Genomic DNA, 19,273 nt, shown 5'->3' with positions numbered 1-19,273 from the left:
GCTTCAATTCGTGCCGATACATCTAACTTGTATCGTAACTTCCAACAGCTACAACTTTATAGGATACGGGATGTATTTATTATGAATGAGAGTATAAGGACAGGTCAGAAATTAAGAAAAGAAATGTATTGGTCTGATTTAATTAATGTGTATTTAAGAATAAAAATAAGTGAAAACAAAAAACAGCTGTTAAATTCATGGCTGCCATGTTGGTTACCTACGCCCTAACGGATAGCAATGTGACTACATTTTCGACAAACATTGGCTCTGGCCTGTTAGATCGAGCAATTAGATCTAACCGGACCTAACATACTTAACAAGGTTTACACAAAGATCGTGAATACCTCTACTGTTTATAGGGTGCGAGATGTAAAATATCATCAAAAAATCTAGTTTATTCTTTCTGGCTTTCGAACAAAAACAAGGCACACAATTACGTTATCGTCAGATGCCTGAAGAAGAAATTAACAAAAGAAATGTATTTGTCTGATTTAATTAATGCGTATTTAAGAATAAAAATACCTGTAAACAAAAAACAGCTGTTAAATACATGGCTGCCATCTTGGTGACCTACGCCCAACGGATAGCAAAGTGAATACATTTTCGACCTAACATCTAACATTGGCCCTACCCTGTTAGCCGATCTTTACAACTCTACGTCATCATTTTTCTCGATCTAACAAGACCTAAAAGAGTTAACACGGTTAACCCATTGATCGTGAATACCTCTACTGTTTATAGGGTGCGAGATGTAAAATATAGTCGAGAAATCTAGTTTATTCTTTCTGGCTTTCGAACAAAAACAAGGCATACAATTACGTTATCGTCAGATGCCTGAAGAGCAGAAAGATCACCGTTTTAAATCTATTCTTTCACGATGTAAAACGGGATTTAAACAATAATCAGAGAAAAGGGAGTTTTCTTTAAATCGATCTTCTGATGATATTCAGCCTAGACGTACTCGTTGGCTGTAAAAGAAAGCCGTTTGGGCCATAATAATAAATTCAATAGTGCGCCACGTTTGATGTAGTATTCTCACGAGCATTCCAAACTCTTTCCTCCGAAACTCCATTAAAAGTCTACTGCATGCCGAACCACATATAATTCTGACCATCCGCGGCACCAGGAGAAAGGAGATTTTTATGTTATTAGCCTTGAAGTACGGATTCATTCAATGGTAGAAAGAAAATTTTGTTTATCAGTGAATTCTGGTAACACTAGAACGAAAAATATTAGCCATGTGTCACTACGTCAAAATTATAGTTAGCAGCGAGCCATATTGGAGTTATTAAAAACACGTACATGTGACCGACTGACATGTCCAAAAAGAGGAGGGAAAATTCAAAAGGTTGGATGGGATGGGAAGTTAGTGTCCGAGTGGATCGAAGTCACGATAGCTCAGGTGTAGAGTAGCGGCGAATCTAGCCGAATTTCGTGGGTTCGAATCCCGCTCGTGACGCTGTCTTTTTTATCTCAACTAAAAACCTTAATTAATTGGTTGATATTTACTTTCCCACCTTAACAAATCTCTCTATTAATCAATACAAATTCCTTGGAAAATCAAAAAGTGAACTTTTTGCTTTCCAAATGCCTTCGATTTTTTTCTAACATCATAAAAATGTGATAAACGGGTCTACCGATCCACAGATAAATTTACAAGCGTTTAGAATCCGATAAACTACGTGGACTGGCAATAAATCAACATCCGTAAGAAAATCAAAACCGGAGATAAAAAATAAACCGTTAAAGAATTTTTCTTAACACTATTGACATAGGCTAAGAAAATAAATATTCCGATTTTCTAAGGATGTAAAAACATTGAATTTGGATCAAATCAACACGAATTATGAATTTTCAAGACGAACAACTGACATCAATAAAAATATCGTCCTGAATAATTCGGCCCCTAAATGTATATATTTATTTAAAAATTCGTACTTAATTATAACGAATATACTACTTTAATTTGTGTTAATTTAAAGTACATAAATAATATTATTACCCAAGTAGCAAAGTAGGTTGAACGATTTTTTTCTAGCAAGAAACAAAATTGATATTCGTTTTCCCCACCCTAATAACGTCTGAATACAAATTCTTTGTAAAATCAAAAAATGAATTTTTCGCCTTCGATATTTTTCCTAAGACCATCAAAAATGTGATATTTTTCAACCGACCCATATGCAACTTTGCAAGAGCGTAGAATGGGATAATCTACTTGGAATAAACTAGTACATAGCTCCATTTTTTGAACTTGGTTCAAATTATGTAAGAGGTTCCCGCGAACTCAGCCTAAACCGTGACTGTTGCAAAGCTCCCTTCTCTGAACTTAGTTCAAATTATAAACGAGGTTCCGGTGAACTCAGCCTAAACCGTGACTGTTGCAAAGCTCCCTTCTCTGAACTTGGTTCAAATTATGAACGAGGTTCCGGTGAACTCAGCCTAAACCGTGATTGGTGCAAACCACCTTTCTCTGAACTTAGTTCAAATTATGAACGAGGTTCCGGTGAACTCAGCCTAAACCGTGACTGGTGCAAACCACCCTTTTCTGAACTTTGTTCAAATTGTAACGAGGTTCCAGTGAACTCAGCTTCAACTAATTATATTTATGTTATATTATATTATACATTAATTTGCTATTTCAGTTAAAAAAGAATGCAACGAATTAGATGGCCAGACGTTATAAAAACTTGTAATTTAGGTTTTTCTGTGGAAATACAGAATTATTTAAATAATTGAATTTGATCTGTTTTCGTCTATAACACGTTCATGAATTGGCACAAAAATTGATCGTTATTTCCTTTCGAGTGAAAATTCGAGAATTGTACTGACACCCCCATTAAACCCCGTTGGGAAATCAAAAGGCCAAACATTTCGGAATAAATCTATTTTAAAAATTTAAGAATGAGAATTCTTCCACCTGCTGTAACATTTGCCCAAATGGCTAAGTTCCGATCAATGGTTGTCCCACCGAGTCGATTTGGAAGGAGCATCACAAAGTAATTTTCCTTTATTTCCCACTTAATACGTCCTGTGTATTTTTTTAGTTATCTTTCCATTACGTTCATTATTACTATTCGTACTTATTACCGGAGGAAAACAGCCAAGGAAGAGTAAATAATAAAGATGGGGTGCGGGTTTGCAGGTTTGTTGAGAAGCCCGTCAACGGCCGGTATCAAAATTTAAACTAAAATAATCCCAGACATGCCAGGGCCAAAGTACTTTTCCCTTTTTTGTGAAAAATATAAGCCTGATATACAGGCGTTCAACGTCAAATTCTCGTCTGACCAAATTTACACATGTTTCGTTTATCGAGAATTCTCGGGTTGTTTTGAAAAATTTAATCAAAAAACTAAGACGAAAGTGTTAGGCGAGAAAAATTTCACGGTCATAAAGAGACGTAAAAATGAGTCAAGAATCGACCAACAGTCCTTGTCAATTTATTCCAGTTCAGGCGAGACCCTACCCAAAACGGACATAGGACCTTTCAATTCCAGGATGTGTAGGACGTATCTCACAGTAAAAAGACAAATTTCATTTCGTCCTGGTCCGCTTCGTTAATAAATACAATGCGACAGTGTAACGGGCTCATTTTTATTTGTTGCACAGTAAATTATTTCATATGTTATTTTATTTTTTTATATACAATTTTTAATTAAAAAAATCCCTCCAGACTGATTTTTCGCTTTCAGAATTATAAAGGAAATAGTGTTGCAAACTAGTCTTTCTAACCAAAAAGTAAGAAAATAGCTAAATGAAGGCGAAAACCACTTAGCCGAACATCAAACTTCCATTTCCATGAAAGTAAATATCCATGTTAAAAGAGACCAAGGAAAATGAGTCAAGATTTTTGTCTTTATGTCTATTTAAAATTTCATTTATCGTGTTTACTTAGGAACACTATAGTAACAAATATTACTAAACGGAAATTGTTCTAGCCTTAATATTTGCCTTTTAAGTAAATATTAAATATTTACCTTAACCCCCCCCCAAAAAAATGAGAATTTAGTGTTAAAGTCATGTTTCTAATTTATTGTTTTAATTCACGTCTTATAGCCTAATACCTTTTACTCTGGAAGTATTAAATAATTAAAATGATGCCGAAAACCATAAAACTTCTTACCTTACGTATTCATACAGACCTATTTCCTTACTTCCATTTCTATGTAAAGGCTCAGAGAAAATTCTCAACTCTTCTAAAATCCCAAAACAAAGCAAACCACCAGTTTTGCATTCTCCCCTCCCTCGAGAGAGTAAACTGGATAAATTATAAAACACAAATTTTCTGGATTGCGATTTTAAAGATTAAACATTTGGTACATTTACAATTTGTTGATGTTTTAATTGAGTAATTGAACGGCTAACTTCGCGCACACAATAAATTATGTAGATAACAACGATTACTGTAAGGATTCTTGATCGTAGGTTCTGGATTCTGCGGAGATTGGAAGGTTTGGTTCACTCCAAGTCTGGAGGGTTTTAGATGACTTATGACGAGGAGTTAGGGGATTGTCTGACAGTTTCATTAGTGTACGGTAGGGCCGAGGACGCCGCCCTGAACATAGGAGAGTGCGAGGAACCGACACATACTCAAAAGTACCTGTCGTCCAGTAAGGATGAGCAAGTGCTCAGAGGGTAGGATGCCCTTGAGTTTACAGACCAAGCCCAGGTACCTGACCCTATCGAAAGCCTGCTCAGCACTGAGAAAGACTCAATAGTAGCATATTGTCAAGGGAGGATGATGCCCACAACGCTATGGCATCATTGATGTGTTTTCCGGATTTCTATTTTCAAGTTTAGACCTTTAGAACAATTATAATTATCAAAATGTTTCTAGGTATCTAAAAATTGCACATTGCACACAAAAGGTCTTTATCATTAAAGTAACATAAGCCGAAAGATTTACCTGAATATGCCGTTATCTAATTTGGACTAAGTTCGACTCATACAATTTTGTCTAGAGGTTCAGAATTTAGTTTACGTTCGCTACAGCATCGGGGAGTATTGCCCTGGTGTAACACGACTCCCCGGGTAATCTGTCCAAATTGAGGGCTTTCGTCCCCTCAACCTATTTATTACCGCCCGATTGTTATTACCAAGTCGATCATAGTGCAGAAATCTTTATTGTCAGAGCTTTAGTATCGCAAGGAGGTATCCTAGTCCATCTTCTATATACAATACACTGCCTCTAAATCATAAAATCGCACACCTATACTTACTTCCCATCGCATATTACTAAATAGCATAAATTTGTAGAAAAGCAAGTATTATAAACGAATTCAATAAGCAATCGTACAATTTTGTACTTCGTTCATTTCAGAACTTGTGTGGTTTTCGAACGATGAACACCTCTTTTTGTTTTCTGCGGACTTGAATAGAAGTAAAATTTGCTGCATAAATAGNCCGGATTTCTATTTTCTAGTTTAGACCTTTAGAACAATTATAATTATCAAAATGTTTCGAGGTATCTAAAAATTGCACATTGCACACAAAAGGTCTTTATCAATACCGTATATATATATAATATGATAGTGAATTTTCGTATGTATGTTAATGATAAAAACGAAAACTACTGAACCAATTTCGATGAAACTTTCACGTTTTGTTTTTCTTAGTGCCGGGCGGGTTTAGAGAATATAAAATGGGCATGTAAATAACGGCCGTCAGGATTTATATATAAAAAAGAGAGATTTCAGGAATTAGTGGCGTCCATGTTCACATATGTTTTCTCAGCTGTCAGCTGTCCAGCCGGGCCTTCGGAGTAAGAGAGGCGTTACCCGCGTCTTTCAAATTCCGATTTGGGGGCGAGAGCTGTAAAGACAGTAAGATACAATTTTCACAGTTGTATTTTTATGGTAGGCACCAGTTGTGCAGGTAGGAGAACGGACTTAATTTACTGTAAATTACAAACTGGAATTGCTACTGGACAGCGAGAAACGGTAGGTTCAACTCTGCACATGTGTGTGTTTATGCACGAATATCTGCAGATTTGAGCTTATATAAATCAACAATTAGATACTGTTGCAGATCACGACGAAGTAGTAAATTTTGTTGTACAGTATTAATTGTGATGATTTCGTTGTAGTATGAATTATGTTTAATCTTACAGTTTGACTTTTCGATTCTTTGGTGAATCGCTTTTGGAATTGATTAAAATGCCATCAAAAGCGACTACATATTGTTCGCAGAATAATATTAAAACTCTTACTCAAATTCAAAGTAGAGAATGTGTTAGTACGATAAATATCAATTATAACAATAGAAGAGCCTTTCCAATTCCAATGATTCCAATTTCCAGTTAAACTTTTTTTTTTTTATTTTTTTTTTTACAGTAATGATAAACAAATCACAAGGTCATTCATTACTATTACGTGGATTGAATTTGGAGAATCTATGGTTTTCTCATGGACAATTATACGTTGCATTGTACAGAATGGGGGATTTGTTGTTTCTATTTGTGCCAAACGTAATCACCTAAAACATTGCATATCCAAGACCATTGCAATGAATTTAATTCTGAATATAACATTAATTATCATCCATTATATTTCGTGGTCCGATTAACTAAAATAACTTCTTTCAATTAATCTTTATGTAAGGTTTTGGTTGAAAGGAAAAAGTTAGTTTCGCGAGCTTCAAAAACTTATGTATGATTGTTTATATACATGATTTCAGTGCAATACATATAACAATAACGAGTGTGTAACACTATAACTTCATACTATAATACGATTTAAATATAAACATAAAAGTTATATAGCGTACAAGATTCTATCATGGAAAAAATGTATACAAAACACCATAAACAGAAGGATTTAACATAATGTATAAATAAAAAAACAGTTCCAAATACTTCTTTCAATTACTTAATCTCTTTATGTAAGGTTGAAATGAAAAAGCTACTGTCACGTGCGGGATTCGAACCCACGATCTTCGGCTAAATACGCCGCTGCTCTCTACCACTTGACTTATCTACCGTAACTTCAATCCACTCGGACAACTCAAGTGGGAGAGCAGCGGTGTATTTAGCTGAAGATCGTGGGTTCGAATCCCGCTCGTGACACTGACTTTTTCATTTCAACCAAAACCTTACATAAAGATTAAGTAATTACAGTTTAAAACAATATAATCCAAAACAAAAATAAATACCTAATATGATAACTAATAGAATAATAAAATACTAAATATTTAATATGATAGTAAATATCTAATAAATGATAATAATATGTAATAATAACTATAGTACTAAAAACATAAATGATTATTAATCATAGCATTAATATATATTAATAATTAATAATAATAAGTAATAATAATCTAATAAATAATAAGTTATAGTAAATATCTAATATGATGACTAAATACAATCATTGATATCAAACATTCAATTGTGTTCATTTAATTTATATAATTATGCTCCTAACTAGCATTAGCAATAGGTGTACTCAATATAATGGGTTAATTAATATTTTTATTATCCCCCTGTGCAACGCCGGGTTTTTATATATATAGCTAAAGACAATTAAAGTTATTATTTTAACAAACTGAGCAAGCTTTTGAAACAATAATAAACTAATTTTACTTTATCATAAAAGGAGGTTGAGTGCAAATTAAGAGAATTAAGAGATCTAGCAGAGTAGATAACATGATTTCGGTGTCCGAAAAAGAAAATTAGACAGAAATATAAATTATTTATCTGTCGAGTTTTATTTGATAAATAGGCCAAAGCTTACAGCCCTTCATGCTGAGAGCTTTATAAAAAATGCATCCCGATGAAAACGTCACGGCGCAGAAGGATTGGACCGGATAGAATATATGGGCTTTGCCGAAGAATCTGAAACGTGCACGGAAAGGACAAATTTTCGTAAAATATCATATACATTTACTTGGAAACTGTTTATAAAAAAACAGTTCGGTTTATCAATTGTTTCGGTCAATTCTATGTTGATCATTTTCGAAAATACGGGCTACATTTGGAGAAAGGGCCGGGCCAAATTAGTCTTCATAGAGTGGCATGTTTGACACACGTTCGATCCTCTGTCCCTTTTGTGGTAGACGAGGAACTTAAACACTCTTCGTCGATGTTTGATGTTAGGGAAGACAACTTCGTTCGTTTACCTTGATGGAACTTTGTTTGCCTCCCAACCACGGCTTGGATTTGCGGGCACTTAAATTATGTCGTCTGAATCTATTTGCCGTTGCAATCAAGTCTTTCGAACCGGTTTTTAAAACGGGGAATTAGTTACGTCAATAAGATAATAAAAATAGGAAGAAAAGAGATAGTTTGATTTTGGTATTTGTACAATCCGGGTGAATTTTTTCGCCGTGGAAGCCTGCAGAGAAGGAAAAACCGCTCTTTTTAAGGATTCTATTAAAACCGCTCACTCAGTGAGATGTATCAGCTCGTTTTCATGGGTCACTGCACGCACTCATCGGAGTTATCCTATCCATTTCCAAGCGTGAACAGTTTTCTTTTATTGTTGCCAACAATAATTTAAAAATTACAACGAAGAAGGTTGAACTGGTCGACATTTTGTTCACAAAACACTTAACAACCCTGTAATTTTTTTTCCTTGTAAACGAGTGAATAAAACAAAATTCAAAATTATGAAGAGTTGGTATCTGAATTTAGGGGATATCGGATATACCGTTCATTTTTTCAGAGCTGTTCATCGCTCGCTCAGTAAAGTGAGTTAACTCCTTTGATCAGCTCGCGAGCTAATTTCACCACGGGGTGTAGTAAGAACGCAGGGAAAGTTTTTTTTAACTTTAACGACTTTTCAGTATTATTTTAATACCTTTCAATTAATTAATCTGTATTTAGAGTATTGGTTGGGACAAAAAAGTCAGTGTCACAAGCGGGATTCCAGCCCACGACCTTCGGCTAAATTGGCGTATTTATTACGCAATATTTCGCCATCTTCTCACCACTCACACTTATAAAGACACTCAGACAAAACACATAAAACCCATCTAAATACAATTTTAAAAAACCATATCCTCTAAAAATCAGACCAGAAAACCTAGAACAATTCTTAAGTTTGTTGGCATTCATACATGCCCTCTTTGAGGAACAAAGACATGACAAGGTTTTATTATGTGGGACAAATCGAGCAACTTTTCTCTGCATAAGAGGCCCTGCACGGGGTTTGGCCCAGGTGCCCGAATGTACACCCCTTATGACCTATTCTTAATCGGGTAAGGACGATTCCTCATTTCCGGCTCAGGTTCTTGAAAGACCATCATTCGAACGTGCTGGTCACGGAGAGCTTTAGTGAAGTATACTTCATTTAATTAATTAAATTCACTAATTTCATGGTCCGCTTGACCAATTAATATATTACAATTAATTAAAGTTTTTAGTCGAGATAAAAAAGTCAATGGCACGAGCGGGATTCGAACCCACGATCTTCGGCTAGATATGCCGCTGCTCTACCAACCACTTGAGCTATCGTGACCTCGATCCACTCGGACATCAACTTCCTATCTCAACCCCACCTTTTGAGTTTTCCCTCCTTTTTGCCATTTTTCAAGGAGGGAAAATTCAAAAGGTGGGGTTGAGATGGGAAGTTGGTTTCCGAGTGGATCAAAGTCACGATAGCTCAAGTGGTAGAGCAGCGGCGTATTGAGCCGAAGGTCATGGGTTCGAATCCCTCTTGCCATACTGGCATTTTTATCTCAAACAATACCTTAAATACAGATTAATTAATTGAAAGATATTATTTGGTCAAGCGGACCACGAAAAGTAGTGAATTATTTTAATACCTTCTTCAGGCCGTTAAAGTACAGCTAGTTATTTTGTTGTCAAAAAATTTTAAATTGTCTCCCTCTTTCACTGGGTGGGCTTTGTAATTGACTTTCCCTCGAACACACACATCCTGAAAATTCAAATGATTTGTGGTTGGTCTGGTGACATCCAACTTTCGTCTCTCCCACCATAAAGTCACACCTCACCCTTCGTTTAAGGGATGATCATGTTGAATATGGATACTAAGAAGTCGGGTTTTTACTTCCATAAGCACTGCTTCTGGCTTATTGCGCTTTCGTAATGACTTAGCTGAGTGTAATCGACTCGACCCTTCTTTTAACGAGTACTAGGTCATTGATTGTCGTTGATAAAATTCCTTACCTTTTGTGTTCTTTGTATCCCAGATTGCTTCGCATTCGAAGATTGTATGGGTCGCTGTTTGTTCCTCCCCATTGCATAATCTGCAAATGGGATCATGATAACTATACACGAGTTTTGTAAATTTTCTCAGATGCCAGGTAGCTTATCGCCCCTCTTGAGTTTAGCCTTCTGTAAATGTAGACTTTGTCAGTTTTGGTTAGTGTACCTCTATAATTTATCAATTTCTTCTTTGGTCTTTTCTGGATCCATTCTGTTATGGAGGATTCTATGTTTTGTTTTTGTTATACCAATGCTTTTATATGTTCTGCCAGTGTGTCTGTGTTTTCCTTACCCGAAATTTTCTTGTGTCCTGTTACCCAAGGTATCATCAGGTTGTTGTTTCCTCATGTTTTGGAGATTTTAAATTCATTCAGTGTTTTATTTTGATGTGATTTTTTAAATGTTTATTCTTGAGTAGCTTTTTGGCTATCGTATCTTAGGTTTTTTTTTATCAGTGTAACATCATTTAACATTTTCAAAGGTATTAGCTTTGATGGCATGTATTTCAGCTTGAATGACCGAGGTATAATTCCCTAATGATTTTGGGTATATACAGAAAACGCCTGATCCGGTTCCATCATTTGTTTTGGGGTCATGTGTATACCATTGTATCTGATTTTCTCCTGAATTCTTCTGCTCCTTTGTAGTATTCTGAGACTTTATAGGATGTTGAAAAAGTCTCTACGAAAACTTCTCCGGCTAAAATAAAATCGCTTCGTCATTTGATTTGGACAAATAAACGGAACAGGGAAGTTGACATGCGCCCGGAGTGCAATTTTTGAGCTTATTATCGGTAAATGCGAATTCGGCGCATGCGCACATTTCTAAAAGGCTTTTTGTCCACAACAAATGACGTTTTAATTTTTTTTTTTAATCGAACCTATAAATATTTTAAGATATGAAAACTAACTGGTTTATAAATAATTCATAAATTCTTTACTCCAAGAATGATCACGTTTATACACCAAAATTCAGAATCATTCATGAACTTTTTGAACCATCCCTAAGTCATTCATGAACGTTTATGTAAAGGATTTTGTACAGTACAATAAACGGTTTACGAAGAGCTCATTATTCCTTGCTCATGATTGTTTTTAGCATAGAAAACAGCGACCATTCTACCTTCCATTACATTTCATCTTTGTTTATCCTTTATTTATTAATTTGATATGTAATGTATTCACATTGTTTCTATACGAGAGAAAGAAGAATATGCGCTGTATAGAGACTTCTGGTTGACGCGTCTTAAGGGATGTTTTTTATCCCTGGAAAACTCCATCAAAAGCTTAATGAATATTATCCGGACCTGTCCTAGTATATAAATTTCCATGTAATTACGCATTATGTTAATTTGCTGTTTTTCTTTTTTTTATTCAATTATAAAGACTTTTTGCTTCTCGGTGCTGTGCTAAATAGTGTAATAGCTATTAACGACCTTATAATCCCGGAAAACGAGGTTTGAGCAAGTCTTTAAGATGGATTTTTTTCTTCTTATGGAGAAGATCGCAAAGGAAAAACGCGATACAATAGAACAGGGCTTCCCAAACTTTTTAGTCAGTGGATCCCTATCACAGTACAAAATCCAGGGCGGACCCCTCTCATTCAAGTATTAAAATTAGATACTTATAGTACTTAGTAAATTAAAGTTTTAAGCCAGCCCATTCCTAATTAGGTGATGGAGAGAGGTATCATTATGAAAACAAACATTAGATTGATATCTTATCTTTATTTACAAAATCCGGAACAAAAAACAAAAAATTCGACAAAACGGAATCGATAGGTAGGTAAAAGTCGAGCCAAAAGTAATAATCTGAACATTAATGATTGATGAATTACTGGGGAGAGTGAGGTTCTTTTAACCAGCACAATTTTGATATGTTGGTTTAATTTTTTAAGCCGGAGATGGATGTCTGCTTCAGCATCTACACAGCTTCGGTATTTAGTTTTGGTGGCTGTATAGATGAAAAAATCCGGATTTGCACAGGTAAATTGTGGCAAATTGAAGAAGAAGGTTTGCTTTTTCAAGGTTGAAACTTTTTGTTTTCCAGTCGTTGTCAAAAATCGGATTGAAAGTAGATTTCAAAGTGGTGTCTGAAGTAATATCTGTCAAAATTCGTGTTACTTGAAGATGGACTAATTGGCTTTGTCCAAAAAGACAACGGTTTAACCACCCATGGTTTTGCAACGTTGTATCTCGACAAGCACTGTTGGGAACTAGTGCTCAAAGGATATCTCCAAACTTCGAAGGTGTTCACAAATTTCATCAATCCAATGTGATGTGCCGTTTGCAAGCTACAGTTCTTCTTCAAAAAATCGTTTAACACAGAACAACACTTTACCTCTCCCTTCTCAACAGAAACCCAAAACTGGATTTTTCTTTTGAAGGCTCTATCTTTGTCATTAGCATCGAAAGTTTTGATATTCTTCCCTTGAAAAGAAAGATTCATTTCATTCATTTTAACGGAATATTTTATAAAAACAACAGTTTACATTGCCACTTTTCATAATTGAAAACGGTGGACAATTTGGCATTGTGGTTCATCTACAGAGATAAAAGTCAGGTTTGGGCGTTGACACGGCGCTCACCACTGTAAGGTAAAGGTTCCGGGTTCGAATCCAGTGGCCCTGCGAACCCGACATACTTACAAATGTTTTTTTTTTCAAAAACATCGGCACTCCGAGGGTTCATATAATCTCGTAGTTAAAATACCCTCGTTATGTATTTAAAAAAACCTCCAGAACGTAATACCTGAAATCGAGAGAGTAACCTCATTTCTGTATAAAGATGTAGGGAATAATGAAGGCTTCCCATATCGACACATAGTAATGTGAAAAGTCTTTTCTATAATGGCCACGATTTGATATAATTAATAATTTGAACAGACTCATCCAAAACTTTCTTAAAAGAGGCTGGCATATGTTTCATAGCATGACTGTGGAGAACACAATGACTACTGCTACAAAATATAAAAAAATCGTTTTCACTACTCATTGTTATTAGTTTTTCAATTTTATTTATTTATCCGGATCCAGTTTAGGAAGCCCCACAAAGAAGGTTCTCATATTTTTCATCAAGACCACAATGAGGTAGAAATAGGTTGGATGGTGACGAAGACAATATAGGAATGGGCAATTTTTTGTGAGATCACACCAGGTTTCTAGATTTACAACTCTCCTAATAAAAACAATAGACTTGAAAGGGTGCAATATTAACACTCTTTTAGACATTTTAACATGATTCTCTATTGTTACTAACGATATGACTGACACTGTTACAAGACCGGAAGTTTCTCAATGTTTTTATGACGATTAAACTTTTGTAACAAATACGTGGCTGTCTACGAGGCCATTTTGTATTTCATCTTTGGTGGAGGTACAGCAATAATTCCATCGACCTTGATTTCTGATGTTTTTTCGTCTTGAGTGCACCTCAATCAAGAAAATGATTCTCATAGCCTTATTTTTATCAGACTTTAACTAGTCAGTGTTATTAATGTTTGTAAATTCAGGGCAAAACAATGAAAATTTCAATACGATATTCTAGCATATCATTAGACCTGTGCGTAGTCTTGAGGCACAGCAGCGGACACAGTTCGCGGTTTCGCTACCACAGGGCTACAGGGAGTTTTAAATGTATGTGGCGTCTGTGTTGTGCTTATGTTAAATTAGTGGAATGAATTAAATTTATTAGCGTAAAAGGAAGGGGTAGTTTAACCCTGCCCGAGGAATATCGATTATTCTGTGGGGGTGAAGACGATCAGTCTTATATGTTTATGGTGATTTATTAATATGTATTGTATGTTTAGTGTCTATTCAGTAGTTGACAATCTGAGGTATTAAAAAGACGATATCAACTTATTTTCCATATAGAAGCAGAGAGACTATTAGATCGATACGCCCAAATGGCTGCAGGCTGAAAAATACGGGTGAAAGACCAGAAGTAAAAACACGAAGGGGGTCAGCGATGACCTCAGCTTTTTGTCGGGCCCTAAACTTCACACAATATTATTATTATCGATGTGAGATATTTTAAAACTGTAATCACGTGTATACGTAACTGTGTGTTTATTTCCGATGGTGGTATTACTTTGATCCTAGGATTTGCCAGATTATCCTAGCAATTATCAAGAGTGCTATTAAATGCCGGGATGTCGTTGCAATGCTGCACGAAAAAAAATTAATCTGCCTCCCAACGGGTCAATGGAACAAAAAGTTTCAACGCATCATACTGAAATAATTGAAAGTTCAAGTGTATGCTTTATGAATTACGAACTAAATATAATTTTACAGAGATCACAAAATGGGGAAAACACACACAACCTTAGCGATGCGATCATGGAAGAATAGAGGAAAAACTTGGGCAAAATAAACATTGAGCGATCGCCAGTGCAGTCTTTCACTCTGAACCTGCAAAACCGATCCGTCATGAATGTTATAATCTATTTTATACGCCTCGTTACGAAGAAATTGGAAATTTTGGACTATGAATTCGTCATATTCACCGACCCCTGAAACCACAACCCTCCGCACTCACTGTGTATCACTTCCATAAAATTTAAATTCTCTTAACATAGGCTGAAAGTGGAATAAACCAACTTTTTAACGATCGTCCTAAAATCGAATCTGGATAAAATCCAGAAGAGGTTTGAATTTTTAAGTGGAACACGGGAAAGTATTAAACTTGCCCCAGGCTGGTCTAGCCCAAAAATATGTAAAAGGTTTTTTTGGAGGATCAAAGTTAGACTTTGGTCTTCGCGTACCGCCGTCGAAGTTATGATCATGAGCATACCGACAGCAAGGTATGTTCAGCTCCCAACGCATGCAGTTTTAACCTAAACACGCTCTGTCAATTATCCGTAAATACGTTCACTCTTATTTTATTTATATACCTTTTAAACAAGTGGGGAGAGAATACAATATTACTCCATCACTTTTTATCCCATATAAATATATAAATAACTATTTATACAATACCTAATTTGATTCAGGATCGATAGGTTATTTAATTTTCCGCCATCGACACTTTTGTACTACATATTCATGCATATAAATACATTCATACAGAAATGTGTGGTGATTAGTGACCGTTAATCGATATTTATTTAGAAATCGTGAGATGCGGTCTGGTGTGATGTAGGTTTCAGAAAACCATTTTCTTTATCGTGCCAACGTTTCGATCTTTATTGAGATCATCTTCAGAGCCTGGGATTTACAAACAATGTTTACATTTAACAAATACATTTAGGATGTGGAAAAGTCAATTTATACACCGCAAAATATATTTTTTATATATTCAATCAACGTATTTCTACTCACTCAAAGTGTTTGTCTTCTGTGTAATTGTGCCATTCTTGCGTGTCGTGTCGAGAGTGCCCACACAGAAGACAAACACTTTGAACCCTGAAGATGATCTCAATAAAGATCAAAACGTTGGCACGATAAAGAAAATGTTTTTCTGAAACCTATATCACACCAGACCGCATCTCACGATTTCTAAATAAATACATTCATACAGTTAAAACCGAGTCTGCTACTTTGGGTTCCGTCTAGACCCAAGACTAACCTGAACAAAAACGAAACGAATTAAACAACGTTTCGGTTTACTCTAGACTACTGGAATGAAAATGTAACGTTTAAACAAAACAACAACCTGAAAATCTACAAAACAATACTAAAACCAGTCTGAATGTACGGACTAGAAATGTGAGGTAAAGATATACCGTCCAACATATAAACAATATGCTTGCAATTCAAAGCCCCCAGGGTCACAGTCAATGCTCCTTACATCACCCTTCACTATAATTTAAAAAAATACAAAATCCCTCTCATGTAAAAAATAGACCACAAAACATTTTCCCCTTTCCGCGATAAATTTCCCTCTCACCCCAGTCGATGCCCAATCTTTATCCAATAGAAACTACCGGGGGGACCGCGGTAGCCGAGTGGTTAGCATGAGAGACTCTCACGCCGCGGTCGTGGGTTCGATTCCCACCGTCGCCTCTGGCCCTTTTTTCCCGATAATTCGTACTATGGCTAATATGCAAGATCATAAGGCAAAAAAAAAAAAAAAAAAAAATTATTTATAGTAAAAAAAAAAAAAAAAAAAAAAAAAAAAAAAAAAAAAAAAAAAAAAAAAAAAAAAAAAAAAAAAACTACCGTTACAACCCACCAGACTAAAAAGGAGATGCCTTCGCGACCTACTAAATGAAGATTAGTACTCGCCTATAGACTCGTCTTACGACACATGACCTACGACATTTGTAAATCCAGTCCATTATTAATTTAAATAAGATTACAAATTTTAATAAATATATAAATAGAAAAATCTTAAAAAAAATTTCTGGCGGTATTCAACCGAAATCTCAGGAAAAAAGTTCAAATATTGTCTATGCCATTTTACATGCCAAACCAAAATAAAACATCCCTGTGCTGAAAGCTGATATCCTTTTGGAACGTACTTGTAATAATCGTACGGATCATATGTATTTTCGTAAAGATTTAACAAAAAAAGATAAATTAGTAGTTTTCTAAAGTTTCCGTTTTCGTTTCTACCCCCTAGAATCCCCTATTCCCTTGTTACAAAAACAACCCCTGTTTAAGTAGGCGCGTTTCATTACGTTAGAAAACATCAGTCGTTCAACGTTAATTGCCGAGTTTCCACTTTGAATTTGGGATACATTTCTTTAGACGGTTTAGCTTTATTGTTGCAATGATGACCGCGTTCTATTGAATAAACATGAGCGGTTTTTGCACTCGGTTGCGCCATAAAACGACGATATTAGCTACCGGCTGAACATCGTTAGCTTTAATAACTCGCGGGCATTGTTTATTCTCAATGTGGACAAGATAGAAAAGAAAGAATTTTCTAAATTACTATTAAGACGTCGGTGTCAGCAACGGTTAAGGCGTTGGTACAGCGACTCAGGGTCCCCCAACATATTTACAATTGGACTTTTGGACCTCCAGGGTTCGTATAACGTACATTCATTGGAAAAAAATTATGAGAAGATGACACAAAATAAACACTTGAACTGATTTATTGGGTTGTCCGGAAAATAATGCAGGATTTTGGTATTAAACAAAAAAAAAGAAACTAGTTACTTTAAAGCAATGTTCTTTNTACAAATGAGTAATCCTGTAAACGTAAACAGAATATTTTATATAGATTTTTTTTAATGAAAACTTAAAATCCTGCATTATTTTCCGGACAACCCAATAAAAAAGGAGATTTTACACCAGTGAAAGTCAGAAACAGCTGAAAGTGTAACTTTTTTTAATAGATATAAGAAAGTCAGAAGAAGTCAGAAGAATAAATCTTTAATACCACAGAAACCCTGCCACAGTAAGGGGTATATCCATATGAATAAAACAGCGTAAACAGCGAGAAAGTGCGCATGCGCTGTCAGTGTGTGGGGTATGGATGGCAGTCATGTGACAACTACGCATGCCGAGTGATTGCTGCAGGAAGTATGCATGAGCAGTATGTGATAGGGAAAATTTTTGTGCATATTGCCGATATTTTACTCATTCGCAAAAAAAAGTTTACACTCTCAATGTGTTATATCCCAAGATTACCATATTTGAAAGAATTGAATCCACTTTACCAAACAACAATTGTTTATTTAAGCCATAAATAACTTCACTAATTTCGTGGTCCGCTTGACCAATTAATACATTACAATTAATTAAGGTTTTTAGTTGAGATGAAAAAAAGTTAATGGCACGAGAGGGATTCGAACCCACGACCTTCGGCTAGATACGCCGCTGCTCTACCACCTGAGCTATCGTGACCTCGATCCACTCGGACATCAACTCCCCATCTCAACCCCACCTTATGAGAGCAAAGGAGGGAAAACTCATAAGGTGGGGTTGAGATGGGGAGTTGATGTCCGAGTGGATCGAGGTCACGATAGCTCAGGTGGTAGAGCAGCGGCGTATCTAGCCGAAGGTCGTGGGTTCGAATCCCTCTCGTGCCATTAACTTTTTTTCATCTCAACTAAAAACCTTAATTAATTGTACCATAAAATAACTTTCAAGAAGAAGAAAAACAACTTTATTCTGGGACTGGTGTCCCCTTTGAAAAATATACATGAAATAAATAAAGGATGTTCCTTCTATGAAATTAAAAATAAAATAAAATAAAAATCTTGGCACAATATACAAAGTAAGCAAGCCATAAGAAAAAAATAACAAGAATATTTAACAAACATATCAAATATTAAGATAAAATCTCTGTTTGGAGGGAGAGGAGGTGTTATACAGATGGGATTTGAAGGAGGAAAAGGAGGCGGCTTGACGAATAGAAAGGGGAAGGGAGTTCCAGAGTTTAGGAGCTCAGATCAGAAAGGATCTTTCAAAGGTATGGGTTGTATTTTGCAGAAGGATAAGGTCAATTAGGGATGAGCGGGTGTTGTGAGTGTGATGAGAGGAGTTGAATTGGAGGGATTGGGTAATGTAAGGAGGTCGACGAGTGTGGATGGACTGGAAAAGAAAGAATCCTAGGAATATTGTGCACGGAAGGAGGAGTAGAGCTAGGAAAGTTGGTAATACGATCCTGACACGCGGGAACCCCGTAGGGTGTCGAACACGAATCTTGCTCAACAATTCATAATCCGCTTCAAACGCGCGACTTCCCAGAGACCACCGTATGCCGCAGTATTGTTTGTAATTGAGGAAGGGAAGTATAAGGGAAGATACAAGGAGTTTGCGGGGGGAGAAAGGTACGAGAAGCCAGGACCCCGACGAAATAGGCTAAGGGAGGCGATACAGTGGCGGGAAAGTTAGGAAATGTGAGGATGCCAGGGAAGGTCAAGCAGAAGGAAATGGGATGGTTATTTAATATGAGACGTTGGTTGCTGGGGAGGGAATTGAGAAGTTACCTGGACCCAATTATTATGGCGGTGGATTTGGACGGATTGAAGACTAGGGAATTTTTATGTGCCCATTCATTGATGGAATTTAGGTCTTTTTTGATCTTGAGAACGGCCGAGTGAAGATCGGAAGGGGAGAAAGATAAGTATATTTCAGAGTCATCGGCGAATAGGTGGTAATTACAGGACTGGATGGTGTCGGGCAGGTCGTTAATCTAAATGGAAGAAAGGATAGGAG

The 19,273-nt window shown here is 36.0% G+C and overlaps 1 protein-coding gene across 1 annotated transcript in view; it reads left to right on the top strand.

Annotated features, from left to right (window-relative positions):
- LOC106663359 (B-cell receptor CD22-like) overlaps positions 1 to 19,273 on the top strand; it is a 569,781-nt gene that overhangs the window by 271,576 nt on the left and 278,932 nt on the right. The gene's annotated exons all lie outside the window — the stretch shown is intronic.

Source organism: Cimex lectularius, unplaced genomic scaffold (assembly GCF_000648675.2).
Source record: "Cimex lectularius strain Harlan isolate CLEC.00 unplaced genomic scaffold, Clec_2.1 scaffold78, whole genome shotgun sequence".
In the NCBI taxonomy this organism is placed as follows: domain Eukaryota; kingdom Metazoa; phylum Arthropoda; class Insecta; order Hemiptera; family Cimicidae; genus Cimex; species Cimex lectularius.
This window is presented reverse-complemented; position numbering and strand designations above follow the sequence as displayed.